The sequence below is a fragment of the Phalacrocorax carbo genome, chromosome 12, assembly GCF_963921805.1.
Source record: "Phalacrocorax carbo chromosome 12, bPhaCar2.1, whole genome shotgun sequence".
In the NCBI taxonomy this organism is placed as follows: Eukaryota; Metazoa; Chordata; class Aves; order Suliformes; family Phalacrocoracidae; genus Phalacrocorax; species Phalacrocorax carbo.
In genome coordinates this window covers 22,192,641-22,213,816 of record NC_087524.1, presented here as the reverse complement: position 1 = coordinate 22,213,816, position 21,176 = coordinate 22,192,641, and the positions used below count along the sequence as shown (strand labels likewise).

Sequence of the window (21,176 nt, the reverse complement as noted above, 5' to 3'; positions counted from 1 at the left end):
CATAAGTGGACATTTTTCACCCCGAGACCGCAGAGATTCCAGCTCACGTGGGGTTGCAGATGGCTGTAGGTGAGGCTGATGATAACAGAGACTGTGCTGTTTCCAATCTTGGATATGCACAAAGGGGCTTTTTTGTTTTGCAGTTCACATCTTCCTTGCTTGGGAAAAGCCATCACAGCCAGCAGCGCAGCGTGTGTGAGCAGGACAGGGCTGGAACCCAGGAGACGTGGATGCGTTTATCCTGCGCCCAGCAACGTAGTCAAATAAATCACTGCATCTCATTCTCCCCATCAGGTTGATGAGGGCAGTGATAATGACTGCTCTATTGAATCCTTTGAGATTTACTGTTTAAAAGCAATCTGAAAGCTAGGTATCCTGTTCACCTGATCAGGTTATTTTTATCACTGCCCTTATCATTTTACTCAAGTAGTGAATTAAAGAGAGTTAGTAAATAAAAGAATAGGCACAGCTGGGTGGTTACACTGGAATTAAACAAATCTCCCAGAAAACTTCGCAATATTCGACATGTGCGTGAGGGACAGAAATTAAAAAAAAAAACACGCTTCCCAGGGCAGTGTAGCAGCACTCAAGCTGTAAGACATTAATCACCGCAGAAAAGATATCTTAGCCGCGCAGAGTGACCAATGCCACCCTTCACGGAAGGTGGGCCGAGAGAGGGAGCACCAGCACCTCTTCTGAAGAGTGCCACGGCTTCCCGAGGACGCCCCACCTCGTGCGAGAGACACCGGGGTTGAAATTAAACCCTAAAAATTCACGTGTCTTCAGACAGAATAATGCCAAATATCTGCCAAATGGCAAATATGCAATAGAATAAAGCCAACATCAACTGGAAAAAATAAAGAAAACTTTCCAAAGCCACAAGAATGGAAAGTTAATATTACTCTTTGCATAAAATGCCTTTTATCAATAAACTGCACGGCTGCGTTTTCACAGGTACAAATGCAGTCAGTTCAACTGAGCTTAAATAGGAGGTTTTATAGAGATAATAAAAGGAACTATCAAGAAAAATAAAAGAGAGATCCTTGCCAGAATCAATCAAAAAGCCTTGAAGAGAACGTAAGACAAGCCAAGCAAGTATGGCCACCAATTCAGAAGTTTGAAAGAAGAGAGAAAAATATAATTCAGTTATGCGATAAAAGATCACCGAATAATCCAAAAGCTATGTAAAAGCAAGAACTGAAATATCAAAATAGTCAAATCTGAAATAACACCTAAGGAATTAAGCTCCACAAAGACAACACGATTGGAAAGTAATTACAGTGGCAGAACCAAACAGCTTCTGAATGAGTTCAGTGTATCTGAATAGCTGGATTTTTGCAGGAACATTTTCTTCTGAAGAAAAAAAGTGCAAAACCAGAAAAGCTGGCAGTGAAATAACAAGGAGATTATTATGGATTTGAAAAGAATATTGTTAGCGTGTGAATGGAGAGCTACCTGATGGGAACTAGCTTTAAGCACGAAGAGGACAAAGGAAAGGGCAGGTTAAGTTATAAGTTGGATTGGGAATTAATGAGAATTAACAGAAGCATAATTGTTCGAGAAGATAACAAAATACTAACAGGCAGGAAAATTTACAGGAACGGAAAAGCTTCAGATTTTTTACAGAGGACACGTAACTCCCTCTTCCTGGGTGATGCTGCCCCGTTGGGTGTTTATTGGCACAAAGTTGGCTTCCCATGTTTTTCATCTCTTCAATATTTCCTGTTCCTCTTCGGGTTTTACACTCGAAGGACTTCCCCCCGTTGGTTGCTGCCGGGATGGCTTAACCAGCCTCTGAACATGAATCAACCCTAAAATCAGGAAGGATGTGTTTCTCGGTCACGACTTACTCCAGCGCAGTGAAGCAGTTGCTGGAGGACACTGCAAAATTAAATGTGATGAGGAGTCTGAAAAGACCAACTTCACAGTCGGAGTTAGGAGGCACAAACTTACCAGCAAAGGGAAATACGGGGAGGTACCGCCTTAGCTCCGCCGCACCAGACACGTTTACTTTTTGACTTAACTTTTGTACAAAGTGAAGAACATTTGCTCTCGTGTGGAGCGCTCTGGCTGCCTGTACTTTGGGCACGCAAGTAAACCAGCTATTTTTTCTTGTGCAATTAATGAAGCTTCAGATGCACAGGATGGTCTATCGCATGTTTTGCTGATGTAATTTAGTATAGATGCGTGGGAAGGGAACACATAATTAAGTTCATCAAGTCAGCCAGTTGCCTAGGACTGACCCTGCAGAAGTACTGCATTTAGTTACCACATTCCCCCGAACGCCAGTAAAATCTCAGATTGACTACATCTTCTTTCTTAAGGGAAGCCAATCTGGATACGGTCATAAAAGTTCATCTGGTGATCTCGCTGTGCTCGATAGGGGATCCTCAGGAGCTGTTTGTGCGACAGGTCGCAGCTGTTAGGATGTATTTGCACAGTTTTTGCACCAGTATTTAAAATGTGCGCACATCTGGGGTCCCACACAGGTTCGCTCGGGTACCGTGACCGGCAAAGCAGCACAGCACGGTTTGATGCCAAGCTTCACAAATGATGCAAAGGAAGCATTTATCTCTTCAGACAACGCACTCATTCCCTGCTAAAACAGCGGGCTTCGTGTCACCAGTCATCCCCAGGCCAGTGTTTGGAGCCACTGCTCTGGGTGTTGTAACGGCATCATCTCCAGCCACGAGCTGAAACAACCATCAAGGAGCTGATGCCCTCAACAAGTACAGCTCCTGCCCTCAAACCGTAAGACCTCCACGTCACATCCTAAAAGATCCAAGGGTTTGAGAATAGCACGCAGGCTTCTGACAACCTGGAAATCCTCCTCTGGCAGCCACGAGTTGTCAGCAAAAGAGCGAGCTATTTTCCCTGTGTCTTCGTCTGCTGGGGGAATTTTAGGAAGCAGCTGTCATGATTTTTTTAACCGCACTTCGGCTGGTCAGAGCTGCACAACATCTCAGCTTTCTGCTGAGATTTTTAAGCGACTGCAAATCACGGAACGTCTATGCAGCACCATTCACAGCGGCTGCCTGCAAAAGAGTAAATTGATTTTAAGAAGGCCCTTCTGATTTTCATCCCACCACACGCCTTTCCCAGGCTGCCATCTGGTACGCTTTTGCGTTAGGCTGCCTGCAAGAGTTGAAAAGGGGATCGTGTTTTTTTTCCTGCAGCAGTGCCTTTGATAGGAAACCGGCCACATTTTTGCGGCATCTGTCCCAGCAAACTATTTTCCTGCTGACTCCTTCTTACTTGCTGCCACCTGCAAGTTCCACTTCCCTCCGTTACTGCTCACCAGCAAACACCAGCACGGGCCCTCCTGCGCAGGAGGTCAGAGCACACCGCGCTCCAGTGATTGCTTCCCCGGTCTCCTTCAGCTGTCAGCACCAACGCTTTCATTCTGTAAGGTCTCAGGCTGCAATTGCAAGTAATTATATCATACCTTCTCAGAGATGTACTGCCTCCAAGTCACTGTTCACATGTAACTTTGATTTTTTAAAAAGATGAAACACGCCAGAAATGTTGTTAATGTTGTTACTATTTTTTTTTTTAGCCTAAAAGCACGGGCAGTAGGGGTAGGACCGCCGGGCCCCCCCCCTCCTCTTAATTGGAGCTAACAGGTACCGGCAGCAAGGGTGGCTATCGCCTCCCCAGCGCCGCAGAAGCCTGCCCGGCGTCTTTGTGGGCATTTCCCTGCAGGGAGTGATCGGGACCGGGGGTTACAGCCCAGGGGAATGAAGCAGGACGTGCCACACCACCTTATTTCCTCTCCACTGAGCTGTTCACGAGGCAACCTTGGTTATCCCCATTCCCCACGTCGAGGGGGCAAGTCCCAGCGCTGAACACAAGGTTGTTCATTCCAACAGAGGCTCAGCAATCCCATCCTTACACCTCCTGGGTCCCCTCTTAAGCCTGCTCTACATCTCCCAGCGAAGCCCGTGGTCCCAGCGTCCTTCCCACCCACCCCAGCTCACCCTGGCTCTAAGTGAAAGTGAGGCAGGAATTTTTTTCTTCCACAATTAGACGTCAGAGCAAGGAAGACAACTTACACAGTAAATCCCAGCCCAAAAGACTTAAGATTTGCCTAATACACAGCTGGGGAAAAAAAAGTCTTATGAAGATGAAACTCATCATAGGCATACCAGTAACTGCCCCAGAGACGAGTGTCATCTGCACAAAACGTCTGTGTTCCAGTTTTGTTTCATGATATTGAATATCTGGAGGGCCTTTAAAAGAGAAAATATATTTGTTTCATTCGTGAAGAGAAATCTAGGCAGCTGGGATGAACCGTAGTGTCGTGATCAAAGAATCACGTTTTCCAGACAAGCACGCCGGCTTGTAGCTCCCTAGCTTAAATGCATCTACTAAAGCAGAAACTTTTCACATTTAGAGTAATGAAAATCTTGCTACGCTAACTTAAGGCAATTCTCTAGTTGTTAAATTTAATTTCCCATCAATAAATCTAATTTTCTCATTCAATTTCTGATTCTTAATAAAAAATGGTTTCCTGTGTCATTACAGCCACAACGTCTGATATCTGAGACTCACTGGGCGTACGGTCTGTGTAAACACGATCTCTGCAACCAGATGGCTTTTACATGCAGATGGAGAAACACAACACGGTATTAGCAGCTATGTCAGCTTCAAACACCTATCATTCTGAAGAAAGATAAACAAAATTACTGGGTTTTTTCCTCTGTCACACTGAGGAGAGAGAAAAATCTGTGATTGTGCCTCCTTTAATTTGACAAGGCTTTGGATGTTCCCTTTCAGGAAGTGAATTATCTTAAATATATCCCTACCAGAATAACTAGGAGTGCCACCGAGGTTATCTGACACACCGCAAACACTGGAAGCCTTTCTCCTGAATGGGAAAATTACTGTTATACATGTTTGTGCGGATTTTAACTAAACCCACTTGACCACAGTTCTGACAGTTGCGAGATGGTTTTTCATCAGACATTCGCATGCCAAAATGCTGCTATGCAAAAGCACAGTTTACGCCTCCCAGCTCCCGTACACGAGCGCGTCCCGCAGCACAGCGGGGTCAGTTACGGCTCTCCTTGCAGCCCGACGATGCTCCGCTGGCTCGTACACAGAGATTCCGCCCTCGCCAAAATTCCTCCTCTCCGTCCCATTTACAAGCCTCTGCAAAGTATCAAAGTTAACACTTCAGGAACTGATTTTGAACATTGGGCGGGGGGAGGAATTGCACAGAAATTCAGGAAAAGAATGGCTGAAAGGTTTGGAATCAGAAAGAAGTTAAAAATACATCACTGCCAGTGGCTGCCACTTAAAATCCTCACCCTTCGCATAAACCAGGAGAAAAGAAAGGGAGTCAAAGGAGGCTTTAATAAACCTACAGAAAAGCCACAAGCAGAAAGCATCACAGAATACAAATCACAGCTGAAACGCAGTTGGTGTGTAGCTTTTAATTGTTTGCAAGGGAAGCTAATCCCCCTGGGTTTTGAAGATTGGACAGCTTTAAGTTTAAAGCCATTTACCAAGTATATTGTTCAGAGGCACCTTTAGGCAAAATCGCTTTTCTGTTTGTTTGGCTTTTTTTCTTTTTCTAATATTATTTAGCCGTGGGAAGCATCATTATAGCCAGCCTTCCACTTCCCAATTTGTCTTTGTTTCTCTCGCAATTAGGCTAGCTCCGGGATGGAGCAGAGGAGGATGCTCGCAGCAAGGCAGCGCTCGGGTGGCAGCGAGCTGAGCTGGCCAGAGCACGAACAGCCGCAGCACGGTGTCCATCGTGCCACAAAACACAGGCTGCAGGACCCTTCAACTTCCCAGGTGCCTCAGCTCCAGTTTGAAGTCCTGGGAATGCATTTTCTAGATGAGCAAAACTATTAGCATTTGCTCCTTCGCCATCTTAGAGAGACACTGAAGGCAAATGTGGGACTGCATGGAGAATTATAGCAAGGAGGGAAAAGCATAAACGCACATTTTACCACCCAAATTCTACAGAGAACCTCCTTTTCATTTCATTTCTCGCTCTGCGCAACCCCATTTCCCCTCATGTACTCCTTCCCCTGTTTTCAATCACTGGACCCACGTCACAGGATTTCACTTGTCAAATCAGATCCCTGCGGTGGAGGCTCCAGGCCCAGCCTCAAGCTCGACCCAGATTCCTGGTTAAAATGACCAAAACAAAATCCCAGGAAGCTGAAAAAACAACGCAGCAGTCCCTCTGGGGGAAGCTTAGGAATATAGAAAATTTGTTTTATACTTAAGACCCTCTGAACGCCTGGGATGGATTTCTATAGAAGAACAGGGAGTTCAAGAGAAAATATCTAGAGCAAATATCTTGTGTGGTTTTTTTCTATATGTAGTTGGACTATTGGATGGCTCTTTCTGCTTTCATTGTTTAATGGCCGGGGTGACCCCTAGAATAAACATGAGTTATATATGAGAGGAGGGCATTTTTCCTGGAATGGTTTCTGAAATCAAATCAAATACCTTGAGTGTCAGCAGCCCACCTACACACAAACCAGCAGCCCCAGAGATATTGCCGTGGCTCATGACATGGCCGGTTATAGACTGGCATTTTATAGAGATGTAGGCAAAAAAATGGTGTAAACTCCTTAAACCCTTTGGCTAAAAGTCCTGTAATCCAGAGGAAGGGAACAAATTGCAATTCTTTTTTGGTTCAAAGGGTCCCGTTCAGAGCTGAGGATGTCCAAAGAAAGCCTTTCCCCAAACAGCCGAGATCACCTAAATACTACTCTGTCATCTTCCCTGTTTGCTTCACAGCTCTTACACTACCTATGAATATGTATATGAAACACTAACTTGCTCTCTCTGGGCAGAAAGAAAGTTCAAATAATTATTCATTTGTGAACACTAATTAATTTAAAGGGTATACAGATAACTCTGCGTCCTATTGACTAGGATTAGTAGAAAGTACAGTGAAAAACAGGAGTGAACATCTGCATAAGAATGATCTATTTGAGTTTTGGAAAGGGAAAAATGTCTTTTAAAACCTGGCGCTGTCAACAGGCACATGCAAAAGGCTGATCCAGGCAACGGCCTCTACCTGGATGACCGGGAGGATGTTTTCTGAAGCCCTTTGTCAAAGAAAGGCTTTTAAAGAAACCAAGCAGGGGTGGGTAAACACGACAAAGGCAGGAGCAAACTGCCCGTTCCTGCAGTTCACCGCTGAGGAGAGCTGCGCATCCGCCATCGCCTGAAAGAGGGATGGGTAAAATTATTTCTTGCTGTGATAACAAAGTCATTCCAGATGTTCAGCAACATGTCCAGCGCCTTCTCTGTCAGGACTGACTACGCCAGCAAGGGGTTTTTGGCCAGAAAACAAGGTGATTTATGAGGAATGCGACAGAGGTCTACAAATTAACAGGTGCCTTATCTCCATGGAAGCACTGGACCCAAGGGAAACCCCTTTGTGGTGCTTTTGCACTTATTAGGAGGTAGCTCCCAGCTCCAGTCCCTTCTCCTTATGAAGTTCAACAAGGAAAAGTGTAAGATCATGCACCTGGGAAAACATAATCCAGGAGTGCAGCACAGACTGGGATCCACCTGGCTGGAGAGCAGCTCTGTGGGAAGGGACCTGGGGGTCCTGGTGGGGGGAAGCTCAACATGAACAAAGTGTGCTGCTGCAGCCAAGAAGGCCAACAGGATGCTGGGTTGCATCAACAAGGGCATCGCCAGCAGAGAGAAAGGAGTCACCATCCCGCTCTACTCAGCGCTGGTCAGGCCACACCTGGAGCGCTGTGCACAGTTCTGGTCCCCGCTGTACAAAAAGGATGTGGCCAGGCTGGAAGGGGTCCAGAGAAGGGCCACCAAGATGATCCAAGGACTGGGAAGCTGCCATACGAGGACAGGCTGGGAGAGCTGGGTTTGTTCAGCCTTGAGAAAAGGAGGCTCAGAGGGGATCTCGTCACCACGTACCAGTACTTAAGGGGCAGCTACAAAGGAGATGGAGACTCCCTTCTTACAAGGAGTCCCATGGAGAGGACAAGGGGGATGGACACAAGTTGCTCTTGGGGAGATTCCGACTGGACACCAGAGGGACATTTTTCACAGTGAGGACAGTCACCGTTGGAATAATCTCCCCAGGGAAGGGGTTGGCTCGGCCACGTTGAGCACCTTCAGGAGTCGGCTGGACAGGGTGCTGGGCCATCTTGTCTAGGCTGGGCTCTTCCTAGAAAGGTTGGACTCGATGATCCCTGAGGTCCCTTCCCCCCTGGGATTCTGGGATTCTGTGATTCTCCAGCCCCTCCAGAGGAGCACAGAGGCACAGCTCCACGGCGGGCGGGCGGAGCAGACAGAGCTGTGCTCTCAGCGGTGCCGTGTGCCCAGCGTTACTAACGAAGCACTAGGGCAACATTGCTGGCAAGGCCATGGGTCCTGCCACTTCTTCTGCTGGGTCTGTAGGGAAGCAGGTGTTGTGCACGTGGAGAATTTTGTTCACTCTTTATCACCTGCTTTTATTATTGATGGGTGCTCAGTGCCAGCTGTGATCATAAATTAATAAGCATTGATCAAAATAAGCAATTTCTAGAAAGTTTTTGGCAACACAGACATCCCCTTTCGCCTTACCTTCATACATCCTTTGTATAAAGAGAAAAAAAAAAACAGTGGCTCAGGATAGCATGGATACATCAATTGCTAAGTTTGCACTGCTTGCAAGAGCAATCGCATAAACTTCAGGAAAAAGCCTTCCTTGACCAATTTCTAATTTACCCTATACCTTACTGTGTTTTTATCCTGTGCTGGCATGACAGGAGGTTGTTTATTTTTCATAAAGGTTGATGAAGTCTCTCATTTTTCCTTTTCTTTCTTCTGCCTCCCCCTTCCCTCCCTCCCGTATTTTATTCTCTAAAATTAACACTACCGGTGACACAGAAGCCTCTCGGAACTACGACAAAGTCACGCCACACACCTTCTTAGCCTCTCTGCAAAGTACATAATAAATTAGGTGGCTCTCTCAGCCTACAGATTAAGCAAGCAGTTTGGGAACCACGCGGAATGGCTGCAAACACAGGAAGTGACATGACTTTTAAATACAGCCAAGTCTGGCTCTATCGATAGCACTGTAGAAACATTACACTGAATTTTTTTACTCTGTATACGTTTCTTACTCATAACACTCCGAACGTAGCTGGTATTATCTCAGAAAATGTAAACATCTGCTTAATTTGATTTGGCTTCAGCTCTGCTACAAGAATGCGTTGACCTGTTTCTAGGGAAAATATTTGATTATTCCGCTCAGAAGTGGAGCAGGCAAAGTACAAGCTTGTGATTTCATCAGCCTAGGAGAACATTTCTAGGAGAAACTCTCTGTGAAGTCACTGATCTTAAACAATATTACACCCTAAACGCCCCTTCGCAGACACCGTGCTTGGTGCTGGCTTGCTTTTAAATGCTCAGGGTTGGTGGATTTGGGTAGTCGGTTATAATTCATGTGTGTCTTAGGATGTATCACTGACTCCGTCTGTGCTGGATCAGCTGTTATTATCTGGCTCTTCTCCAATTTATCTTTTTAAAACAAACCAAATCCCTCACAGTCCAAACAAAAGGCCAGCTCTAGGGTTTATCTAACCCAACACTATCTCAAGATGGCCAATAGTTGGTGAGTCAGGAAAAAAACATTACAGCACTGGAAAACTTCCCTCAGAAACACCCTGCTGCCTTTCAGCCACTTGCAAGTTCACAGTGTGATCACAGAAGCACAGAATCATTAAGGTTGGAAAAGACCTCTAGGATCATCAAGTCCAACCATCAACCCAACCCCCCCAGGCCTCCTAAACCACGTCCCAAAGTGCCACGTCTACACGGTTTCTGAACCCCCCCAGGGACGGTGACTCCCCCACCTCTCTGGGCAGCCTGTGCCAGGGCCTGACCCCTCTGGCAGGGAAGGCATTTTCCCTCATCTCCAACCTAAATCTCCCCTGACGCAGCCTGAGGCCGTTCCCTCTCGCCCTGTCACTGGTGACTTGGGAGCAGAGACCAGCCCCCCCTCACTCCAGCCCCTCTCAGGCAGCTGCAGAGAGCGAGAAGGGCTCCCCTCAGCCTCCCCTTCTCCAGGCTAAACCCCCCCAGCCCCCTCAGCCGCCCCCCAGCACACTTGTGCTCCAGACCCTGCCCCAGCCCCGCTGCCCTTCTCTGGACACGCTCCAGCCCCTCAAGGCCCTTCTTGTCCTGAGGGGCCCAAACCTGAGCCCAGCATTCGAGGTGGGGCCTCCCCAGGGCCGAGCACAGGGGCCCCATCCCTGCCCGGCTCCTGCTGGCCACTCTGGAGATTATGTTATTGGCATCTCTGTGTGCTTTAGTAGCCACTGTTGAGCTTATTTCCCGTAACTTTTACTAATTACCTCTTTACTCATTTCCACTTCAGGTATCCTTTAGCAGTTCCACAATTTAGTTGAGCACTCTAATTGCTTTTCTTTTTTGGGGGTGATGGGTTGGGGTTTTTCTTAATTTTTTTTTTTCCTCAGGAGTTTCATTGTATAAACATAGCACCCTGTAAGATTCCTGCTATGAGAGACAGCCAACTGTCATTCCCAACCCGCCTCCTCACAGCTATCGATGACGTTATTTATCTGCATTACCGCCCTCCGTGGATCATCTCTTCACCAGCCTGAGCCCAAGCCTATTTTGTCCTTGGAGCCGGTGATTCACAGAACTGTCGTCGCCAACCCCAAGACCTCTCTCCTGAGCAGTACTTTGGAGATTACCTGCCATAGGCAGGGCCAGAAATATATACTCCCATTTGCCTCATCCCAGAGTTCCACCTTGTTATGTCATGATATATTTATCACCTAGTCACTGAGATCCTTTTGCAGACTTCTGAGGCTCTACTAATAACTTCTCTCCTTTGTGAAATCTGATTTAAATAGATGGCGGAAATGTAGTAAACAGCCCCTGACCTCAACTCATAGTGATCAATAACAACATTTTTGATGGATTGCAGTAGCAGAAGAATAGGGAGCCCTGCTCTCCGTTGTCCCAACCCACAGAGAGCTGAGGTACGGAATATTGCACATGAAATGCAGGTTAACAGAAAAAGAAATAGAAGAGTTTAATAGAAAAATGAAGACGCACGTGCTAAATAGTCTCAAGTATCATTACACAATTATTTGGCTGTATCACTGTGAGTATATAAATTAAAAATAAAAAGAGAACTGACCTTTATTGCTTTCTTCTTAGGTTCACCTAACAACTTTTCCGAGAAAAATAAGCCTGTTCCAAAAGCAACTACACAACGCTGACGCAAAACCGTGACTGTTTGGAGTTCAGCCTCACAGGCAGGTCAGTAATGTGCAGGCCAGGTCTGGATTCAGAGTCTTGCTATCAGATCACAAAGATATATTCAAGCCCACAAGCAAGGCTACAGATGCATGGTTTAAGATCTCCCTCATTACAACTTCATGGGAGCACCAAGCTGGGTTATCCCCTATTATTATGCTATTTTCCCTGGCTTTGAAACCTTTAGCAATTTTATAGGATCTAACAGGCATTAGAGGAGTACTCGGGCTGCATAAATTACTTCCACACGCAGATAATTTCCATTTTAGTGAGCAGCACAGGCAAAGTGACACCTGTAACCTCAGGGAAATTCGAGTAATGTCTCTAACTCCAAGCTGAATCATTCTAAATCAAAAAGCTTAACTTTAACAAGAATTTGTAGTTCATCCTTGTTTATAGCTTGACAGTTTAAGTAGATAGCAAATAATTTAATTTATTTAAGAATTTAGTTGAATATGGGATTGAATAAGTTGGTTAGAGTTAACTGGGATCCATGTGTACAAGCATCAAGGAAGACCTTAACAGGCCTAATCCTCTAAATCCATACTTGTGAATATAGAACAAGTGCAGTGAAGAGAATTTCTCCTCCAGAACTGAACGCTTTCTCTTATGCAACATTATCTGGATATTGCAAAGACACATTTCGCTGAAAAAAAAAATACACACAAAAACCAAAACCACGAACCCAAACAAAAAAGAAAAAACAAACCAAACTATGCTGGAATTCAATTTGTATTTGCCAAGAAATGAATGTACTAAGACTCCTAAATAAAATTATAGCAGTTTCTGAATTGTCAGATTTCCAAAAAAAAGGACTTTTTTAAGAGTTAAAAATAGGTTGGCCAATATGGATCCCAAAGATGTATATTTCAAATATATATTTAAAGACAACAGTATTCTCAGTTCAGAAGGTTACGTATAGCACTTAGTTTAAGGTCCAAAATAAAAAAAAGGTAAGAATCACTCAAGATCAGCTGAGCTCACGAATCCTCTACGTCCCCAACAAAGCGTACACTTGCCAGCATCCCCTCCTAGGCTGAAAAATAAAAATCTCACAGAGGGGGTAGAAATCCCTGGAGTAGAGCACAACACTCTGGTAGCAGAAATACCCTCTCGCTCCCACGAACAGCACTAGAAGCTCCCAGAACCCCTCCTGAGAACAGACATGCTTTCCATAGGTGCACGCCAGAGCGAACCAAGACCCCGCTGGGGAAATTCTTGTGCAACTTCCATCCGTGTTTCCAAAAGAAAAGGTCCAGTTAAATCCGATGGTTACCTCGGTCAGCTCCATCCCACCCACCGATCTTCTAACTTGACAGCTTCAAACAGTCAGCGAGAGCAGAATGCCGCCGTAATACTTCAGAAATGGAGAAAGGAAATGGCACGGACCCCCCACCAAAACCCGTGACTCCCCATGTGAAGTCCCCAGGTGTAAAACAGACCAGCTGAACCTCTTCGATTTCGGTATAGGCAGATCTCTAGTCTTACCTCCGGCTTCCCTCTTCGGTTTTCATTCCAACAGCAAACATGTAACATGGAACTGTACCTTAACATACTCATGATTTGCTCTAGGGATCATTTTTTTGTTGCTCCTTTAATGTCTAGCTCTAGACATAAACACCTGGACTTCATTTTCTTCTTTATACAGGATTTCACCGGTGACCTTTTGTTTCTTCTAAATAGAGGAGACTCCATTGCAGTTATCTGTGGGAACAAGCCAGGTTATTTCAGGGCTGCTTCTGGACGCTATAAGACCACACATGCAACTGCTCAAGTGTTCAGAATCTGCCAGTTCCACAACTCGAACACAAAGGAATAGGAAAACAGAGAACAGGATTGACAAATGCTCTCTCCAAAAGCTTCTGCAGTTTTCAGAGGGCTTCCAAGAGCCCACATAGTCCTGTGAGCATTTAGAACGTTCCTGATATTTATCATAATACCTCAGGCTGTTATTTCATCTCATCCAATTTTCTATCAGTAACTTGGCAAAAAGGGGCAGGAAAGCCCTCCCTAAACTGCCTCTAGAGGACATGGGCTGAGAAACGTCAATCAGAACAGTTTGTACCTATTTCTGATAGTTGTTTTGAACCATCTCATGTAAAAACCTGGCTCGGCTTGACTGACCTTACATGCCTTCAGCTGATGTCTCATATAAATAATTCCAACACAAACTGGAATCTTCCAATACTTGTGTTCTCTTCCATCAGTTCCTGCATCCAGTTCCCAGAATTCAAATCTCATTTTCTGTGGATATTTTATCACAGCAAGGACCAGCAAAACAGTGCAACTAGGTCCAAAGCCGAGGAGCGCAGCATATAAAAGACAATAGCGTCTGATTTACTAATGCAACCTTATAAAAGCTTTTCACTGCAACCTTGGCAGACAAAACAAGAACTCAACCCAAGATCTCCAGCAGAGCTGTAGGAATAATTGATTTTTCAGTTCAGTAGCCAAGCTGGAAAAGAAAATAGTTTGAAATTACCCAAAATGGTTTTTTGTTGTTTTTCTCATTACAGTGAAACATGGGGTGAGGTTACGCTGCTTCTCCTCCACCCAGTGGTTTGGCCATAAGGTTTTTTCAGCCAACGCGTAGGTGACCTGGTTTGAACCCCCCGATTCCTCTGCCCCTCTGAAAGAAGGGCTCTTATCATCACCTTACAACAGATTTGGAAGGAGGTTGCTCTCGTTCTCTCTTGTTTCCATGGGTTATTTCACCACCCATTAGTAGAGAAAAACAGGTGCCCTGCCACCAGCGCGAGAGCAGTGTCCCAGATGCCAGACGACTGAATTACTCTTGGCACTCAAGTGCTTTGCATCAAGTGAAGCATAACAGAGAGGAGAGCTGTCTGCTGGACATGACCACATATGCAGTGGTTGGGACTGAGATATTCCTCCCTGAGAGTGGAGGAATAGTCCCCAGTCCCCTAACAGCAACCCTCTGCTTCCCAAATGAAAACGCGGGCTTCTCTCGTCCAGGGCCGAGGCTAGCTATGGATGCCTAGAAAAAAGTCTGGGAAAAAGGGAAGCACATCTAGGACACTCTCCCGGATTCCAGCAATTGCCAAACACAGTTTATTGCTTATTTAGTAGCCACGGAGGGATAATTTTTCCACTATTTTAACTGTTTCAGAATGCCTTAACCATTTGCAAATTTGCTGTTAGCCACCAGCGAAGATGGCACCCTTCCCCTCCTGAAACTCGAGTCTGGCCACTGAAAAAGAAAACAACCCACAAATCAAAACATTTTAAAGTTTGATCAAGATTTCTGACTAGTCCCAGGTAACCAACAGCCCCATTTTTCAGGTTTTGGAAGACCAGCCAAAATAGTAGAGCTTAAATTGTACCTCTACAGCTGGAGCTGCAACAGACCCAAGTCCCTGGCGGTTCGGTCCGGAGGGAACTCTGTTTACATGGTCACCAGCCAGTCCCTGGCACGGGGGAGAGCATCGGCTTCCCGGGCACAACCGCGCAGGCTGGCACCAACGCGGGGCCAGCAGTTTGTAGGCAGGCAGACTGGTGAAAAGCAGAACAGAGGTACCATTAAAAGGGAATGGCTTTTTCTCGCTGAAGTCAGGCAGGCAGCTGAAGTGGCTGCTCCTAGCTGGAAGCTAATCCCCGTGTTTAAGTAAATAGTGAAAGATTACCAAAAACTACAGAATAAAAATTATCTCTGTTTTGAATTAGTAACGCAAGAGATGTTTTATTTTTAAAGAAAGTTTTATTCTTGAAGAAATTATACTTCTTTAGAAAGATAGTTATCTAATAAATATAAATGTTTTACAAAATGCTTGAATACGTTCATTTGAGTATTTTCTTAAAACTCACAAGTTAGAAATCCCTAGTTTACTTTTATAAACAAGGTCATAAAATGCCTTAAAAATCTCACAGGAAATTCATGAAAATTTATTCAGTATGATATGAAAGAGTAAATCTCTGTTATGCTTACGGATACTTCCCAAATACATGTACATTTTAATTAATCCCATTAATTTTACAGGATTGCTTGCTTGTTTAACCTCTAAAGAAAGCAGCTTTCTTGAATGGAAATTAAATTTTGAGCTCCAGAGTATGTTTTTTTTACAATAACCAACATCGAAAAACACAAAACATTTCTTGCCGCGTGGAAAGCTTGATTTGTTTTTCTCATATATATTTTCACAGCAGTGACAGCAACCGATAGCATGGCACTTGCCTGCTATAGGTAATGCTATACAGGACATGAAATAATTATTCATTTTATTATAGGTCTACTGAGGGAGCTACATTTGAGTTTGAGGTTAATATGACAACCAGATGAACAGCATTTTCAGCTTCTTATAACTTTGGAGTAATAGTTCTTCCAGCTGGCATTTGTGTATCTCATCTAAGATCGCAGGCTCCCAACATTCAAAAAATATTCACTTCTGGCACTGCGTCATAGCCAGGAGGGGAAAAAAAGAAGCAATATGGATTCCTTAATTTTTCTTATAAAGGGCTTCACTTACTTTAAAAGCTAAGCTTAAGCGTATGATTTATTAGTCCTTTAACATTAATCACTTTTGCTACCTGAAAACATCCACCATCCTCTAGGCTCTCATCTTACACGGACGCGTTCAGCTCCAAAGCAAAAATGCTGTCTCCAACACGGCCAGTCTCTAAGTCCGAGCCACCACCTGAAAACCCGCACGGCTCCCCAAGCTCCATGTCATTCCAAAGGATACACCCACTTTTAGACAATAACGTAGGAGGTCACAGGAGGTACATCCATGGGTTATTGTACCTTGCTGGTCAGGTTTTCTAAATCTCTGCTCATATCCTGACCTGGTTCGATTTCTTGCAGCAGCTGCTCTAACTTGGGCGTCACATTTTGTCTCAGCCTTTACCAGCACTCAAGAATCCAAGACCAATTAAAACACCCTAAAGGGAAAAAAAAACCACAGGTATTTAGTTTTTACTCCTCATTTTTCATTGCTTGTCAGATTTACTAGGCTCACTGCACTCATTAGTGCTCATCTCCACTTGATAAGCAAATAATCCAGAATTTTGGGGTCAATTAAGTAATTATTTGTAACTCATAAATATGTTTTCACACATACAGACGTTGCATTGAGTGGTATGGCATAACTGTTAAAAGAACATTTTCACGAGCTGGAAGATGCAAAAGCCTTGTATAATATTAGGCAATGTCTGTGTGAGTGTTGCAAGATATCTGTGGGTTTGAGAAGTATTATTTCTTTCAGTCCATCAGACACCGTAAAAACACTCAGGACTCAAACTGAAGGCATAGCTTTTCCTCGGGTATCGTTTTCACCATTTTCTCACAAAAACCCATGCAAAAAACATCACACAATACAGTTTAGTTACCAGATCTTAAAAATTTCGCTATTTTGTGCATATTGCAGTGTGTGCGTGCTATGCTACTGACAGCACCAAATAAACCTTACTTCAGTGTAGGGATTTAAATCGTCAAAAGAATTCCTTGTGTCTCCATGAAGACAAGATAAATCATGGCAAAAATCATTACATACCCAACAGAACAAACCCATTCTCCAGGCTGTCTTCTTCTGGGCCTTTTTTCCAGGCTGCCTCCAGAACCTGTCTATAACCATCTGAAGAAAATCACAGGGTGGAAGGGACCTCAGGGACCATCTAGTCCAATCCTAATACACAATATGCTCTAAAACCAAGTTTCATTTAAGACAACTGTAAGTTGCTTTGTATATATTTGCTCATCAGAAAAGCTCACAAGAAAAAAACGCAGGTGTTTTGCATTTCTTTTTTCCTGCTAAACACACTGGATGCGTATGACAAATACCGATAATAAACTAACATCTCCACGTGTAATGAAGGGAAACTTGTTCAAGGCTGCAGGAAAGTGGCAGCATCGTGTATCAGGAAACCCATCTAATAGCACAGGTAACAACGTGGCCAGGCATCCGTAATTAGGTGCTGTGAATCACAGTACGTGTCTTCCTTTCCACCGAAGCGTGTATACTGATTTTTTTGTTGAACAACAATAAAAGTTATAGGGAATGGTTAAGCCTCATGACTTGTGAAGTCATGTTTCTGAGCAACCAGATGGAGCGAGGACTTCTCTACTGCTGGACGTGGGGTTCACGCTTTGGGCAGGCAGCGACAGGCCGGGCAGAAGCTGGTCCGGCGGAGGGAAAGGAGCCCCAAAGGCAGAGCCCGCGACGCGGCAGCCCCGGCACATCCCAGGCTCTGCCGGCAGCGCCGGCTCCCGCGGGGCTGCACGATGCTCTGCCCTGAGCTGGTAATGAACGCGCCGGCAGGGACAGCGCTGGACCTGTTCCAGGGAAACAGCTTTCCCAGCAATTAGATTACTTTGTAAACTTTAAACCTTAGCAATCTCTCTGGGCTGCTCGGATACTGTAGGATTATTTAGTAATCCCTTGGTATTCTTCTACATCTGTGACTTCAACGTCACAAGGACGTGAGTAGGAAGGATGGGAAAACTCAGCCAGAGCCGAGCCTCGAGCCAGCCAGCCTGCAGAGGCACCCTGTGCGCATCCACGCCAAGAGCGAGTGTGCAAAGAGCCACACGCTTGGCTCCGGCAGCGAATATTAAACTTGCAGTGGTGCAAAAACACGTATCAAAAACGTACGGGCGAACCTGCTTGTTCACACCCAGGTTGACTGACAGACACCAGCTCTAGGAGCAAACCGGGGTGCGCTTGCAGAGAGGTGCAGAGCAGCCAGCACAGGCTTCCAGCCTCGAGCCTGGCACTGCAGCCCCAAAACACCCGGAGCTCCAGTGGCACGCAGCAGCCCCAGGGCTGCAGCCCACCTTGCTCAGCCGCACAAGGGGTGGGAGCGTAACCTTAGGGGGGAAAGAAGGCCACCTTTGCAATTAGGAAGGTAAAAAAATATCATTCCTATAGCCTGTATGGGAATCTGCATTTCCAATACAGAATTGACTTGTTTTTCTTGTTTTTCTTGAAGTTGAAATGATTTGATAGTGGGTATATCCTGCCTTTACAGTAGCGATGTTGCAGCAGCAAAGACAGAGACTAATTCTGGGACAGCTCAAGAAAGCAGAAGCACATTTTAATGAAGAAACCAGCCTCTTTTCCCTTCGGTACATACTACTTGGCAGAGACCAACGGCCCACAGATAACAGATGGTCAGCAATTTCATAATAACCTGGCAGGCCTGACATGCTACCTACTGGGATAGGATCTGTGGCAAAAAGATAAAAACGGCCCCGCATAATGGATAGGAGAGGCCCGAGCATTCAAATGCATTTGCAGAGCAGCTAATTAGATCTTAAATTACCAAAATCCTTGAAAGCGAAGTCTTTTTGGACCCTAGGCATACAGGCAAATTTTCACAAGCAAATATGATTTAGGCATGTAGCAGAAACTATTCAGACCTCACAGTTTTGACAGCAGTGGGGAAACAAGAACAAAAGCATCAGAAATAATATTCATACAGAACTCACTATAAAGCCAAGCATTCCTAATAATCCAGCATGGTTTTAAAATAATGCATACAGGTTCATGGTTGTTTAAGTAAATCAGTCAGAAATAACCGCCCTGGACAGAAATGCATGGAGAAACGGTGGAGGGAAGGAAGGGCCAAATGAGCGCACCAGAAAGCACATGGAGTGGGGAAGAAATGAGACAAAGCCGCCAATCTAGAGATAAAATAATGTCAACGTTGGAACAGGAGTAAGTGCTACCAGTTTTACAGAAGGCAAAATAGATTTTCCTGCCTTAGCAGCTTAGTTTTCTTCGCAAGCCTACAGAATAGCAAAGCTGAGAGCTCGCTAGGCAGGAGGCAAGTCACCGAGCGCTCCCGCCGCCCGGAGCCAAGGCAGCGCAACGGAGCGGCTGCGCTCGGCGCCGCCTCTGATGAGCTTCCGACCACGTGCCGTGACTCCTGCCTCACTCACACAGCGGATTATAATTCCCCCCTCCACACGCCAACCTCAGACTTTCTCTGGTGTTCTGCGTGGTGTCATACTTCTTATCGTGAGCCCTTGGTAATCCTAGCCTTTGAGTCTTTTATTCTTTCCCTGTGCGGTTCCGTATGGAGAGACCGCTTGCATTATCATTTCAGACAGTTACAGCCAGGGGAGGAAGGAGCTTCGGGTATTTCAGCTTCAGAAAGCAGCTCCAGCCTCACCCAGGCTCTGTGCCCAGGCACACGCAGAGTTTTTAGCTGACTAGCGGTTAACAAGACATTTCAAGACAAACCTGCTATGAATCGATAGTTTTTGCCTAATCTGGCTTCCCGGGCTGCCAAACCCCGCCACAGATGTTCCCAGCAGCCCCGCGCTGCGTCAGGCCCTCGGCGTCAGCACCCCCAGCTCCCAGCGGGGCGTCACGGGCTGCTAGCGAGCCCTGCTTGGGGTGACGCCAGGGAGCTCCCCACGCCCCCCGACCCCCGCAAGCCGGCGCTCCAGGGCTTCATCTGCTGTCCCCTCACAGGGCAGCGCTGCTGAGGAACCTTACCATGAACGCTTCGTCCTGCGTAAATTCGTACCCATCGATACCGGTGCAACCACTCAGCACTTGTCACGTACGACGTGGGACAGGGTTACAGACGCCAACAGCTCAGCCAGGAGGAGAGTTACGCCTTTTGCTGAACCTTAGGAAACACAGGATTCATGTCATGGGTGTGGGAGCAAGTAAGAGAGATCTGGGAAACAGACGTTATTGGCAGACATGAATTAAATCCCTGTTTGATACAGTTAGAGAGCCTGCAACCACTCTTTGCAAAGAGGTGCTTAAATCACAGCCCTGCGTGCCAGCAGCCAGGCTCTCCTTCACTAAGGGGAGCTGCCTTTGCTGCAGTATAACAGGCTAATGGTGAGAGCCGGTGCCGGGGAAGAGGGGCCATAAAATAAAGCTGAGACAACTTTGAAGGAGAAATGTAATATTTATGAGACTGGAGAGACAGAAGAAGAGAGCCTGGCTCCACAGCTCGGTTGCACGAGCCTCGGGGATGAGGAAGCTGGCTGGAGCGCTCCCGTCGAGGCGGGGTGGGAGGCTGACACCCACCGTCCCAGCACGACACCGAGCCTGCGTCTTCTGCTTCCACAGCAGGTGCTCTCACCACCAGGCTCTTGCAGAATAACAGCACGTGAACACATATTTTTATATATTATACACATACCTGAATTATATATGAGTATAATTCTAAAGAAATTAATATAAAATAAATATTTTTTAATATATATTTACATAGCAATCAAACACTGCTTGGAAAGAAGCTTTGTGCCGTTCTCAAAGCTGCTGGGGTGCAGCGAATTCACCACACCAGGACCTCAGGGCTCAACCTCAGAAATGAATATTTCCACAAGCCCTGCCCCTTGATGTGGTGAAATATTTGCTCAACCACACAGCGGGAGCTCTGGGCACATCCAGCAGCCGGACATCAAACCCCCGAGAGCTGAGAAATCACAGAGCTCGCCGGAGCCTCCTGCCTTGCACAGCTGGCTTTAGCTCTCACCGGGTACGCGGCACTCGTGGCTGCTGACTCCTCAATCCCACTTCCAAAGGGCGTTTTTGTAGCATTTAGGTGTCCAAGGTCCCTTTCCCTGGCTCTCACCTTTCCTTCACCAGAAAATCACTGTTTCTCTCAACCTGCACGAGAACAAAGAAAACAGCAAGGCTAAACTGAAACTCAGGGAAGTCTTCTCCACCCTGGTAAATTAACATAATATTTGGAAGACAAAATCTCAGCCTTACTCAGTTTCTGTACTTTGAGGGTTAGTCTCCCCTGCTGCAAGTCCAGGCCTCGGAAACAGTGTGAAAATCCCTCTTCCTATTTTCAGCCTCACTCTAAACCCTAAAAACAATTGCTACTCTCCATTTTCAGTGTTTGCCCAAGGCTTCTAAAGCATCATATGGGGATTTGGGAGCCCCATTTGAAACAAATTGTTTTAATTAAAA

At 45.7% G+C, this 21,176-nt stretch overlaps 1 long non-coding RNA gene across 1 annotated transcript; it reads right to left on the bottom strand.

Annotated features, from left to right (window-relative positions):
* Window positions 1–14,627: 14,627 nt before the first annotated feature.
* Window positions 14,628–20,854, bottom strand: LOC135315447 (uncharacterized). The gene is made up of 4 exons (XR_010374906.1): window positions 20,734–20,854; window positions 19,734–19,869; window positions 16,037–16,173; window positions 14,628–14,790 (listed from the first exon to the last, which is right to left on the bottom strand). It is a non-coding gene; the product is annotated as an uncharacterized LOC135315447 (long non-coding RNA).
* Window positions 20,855–21,176: the final 322 nt, after the last annotated feature.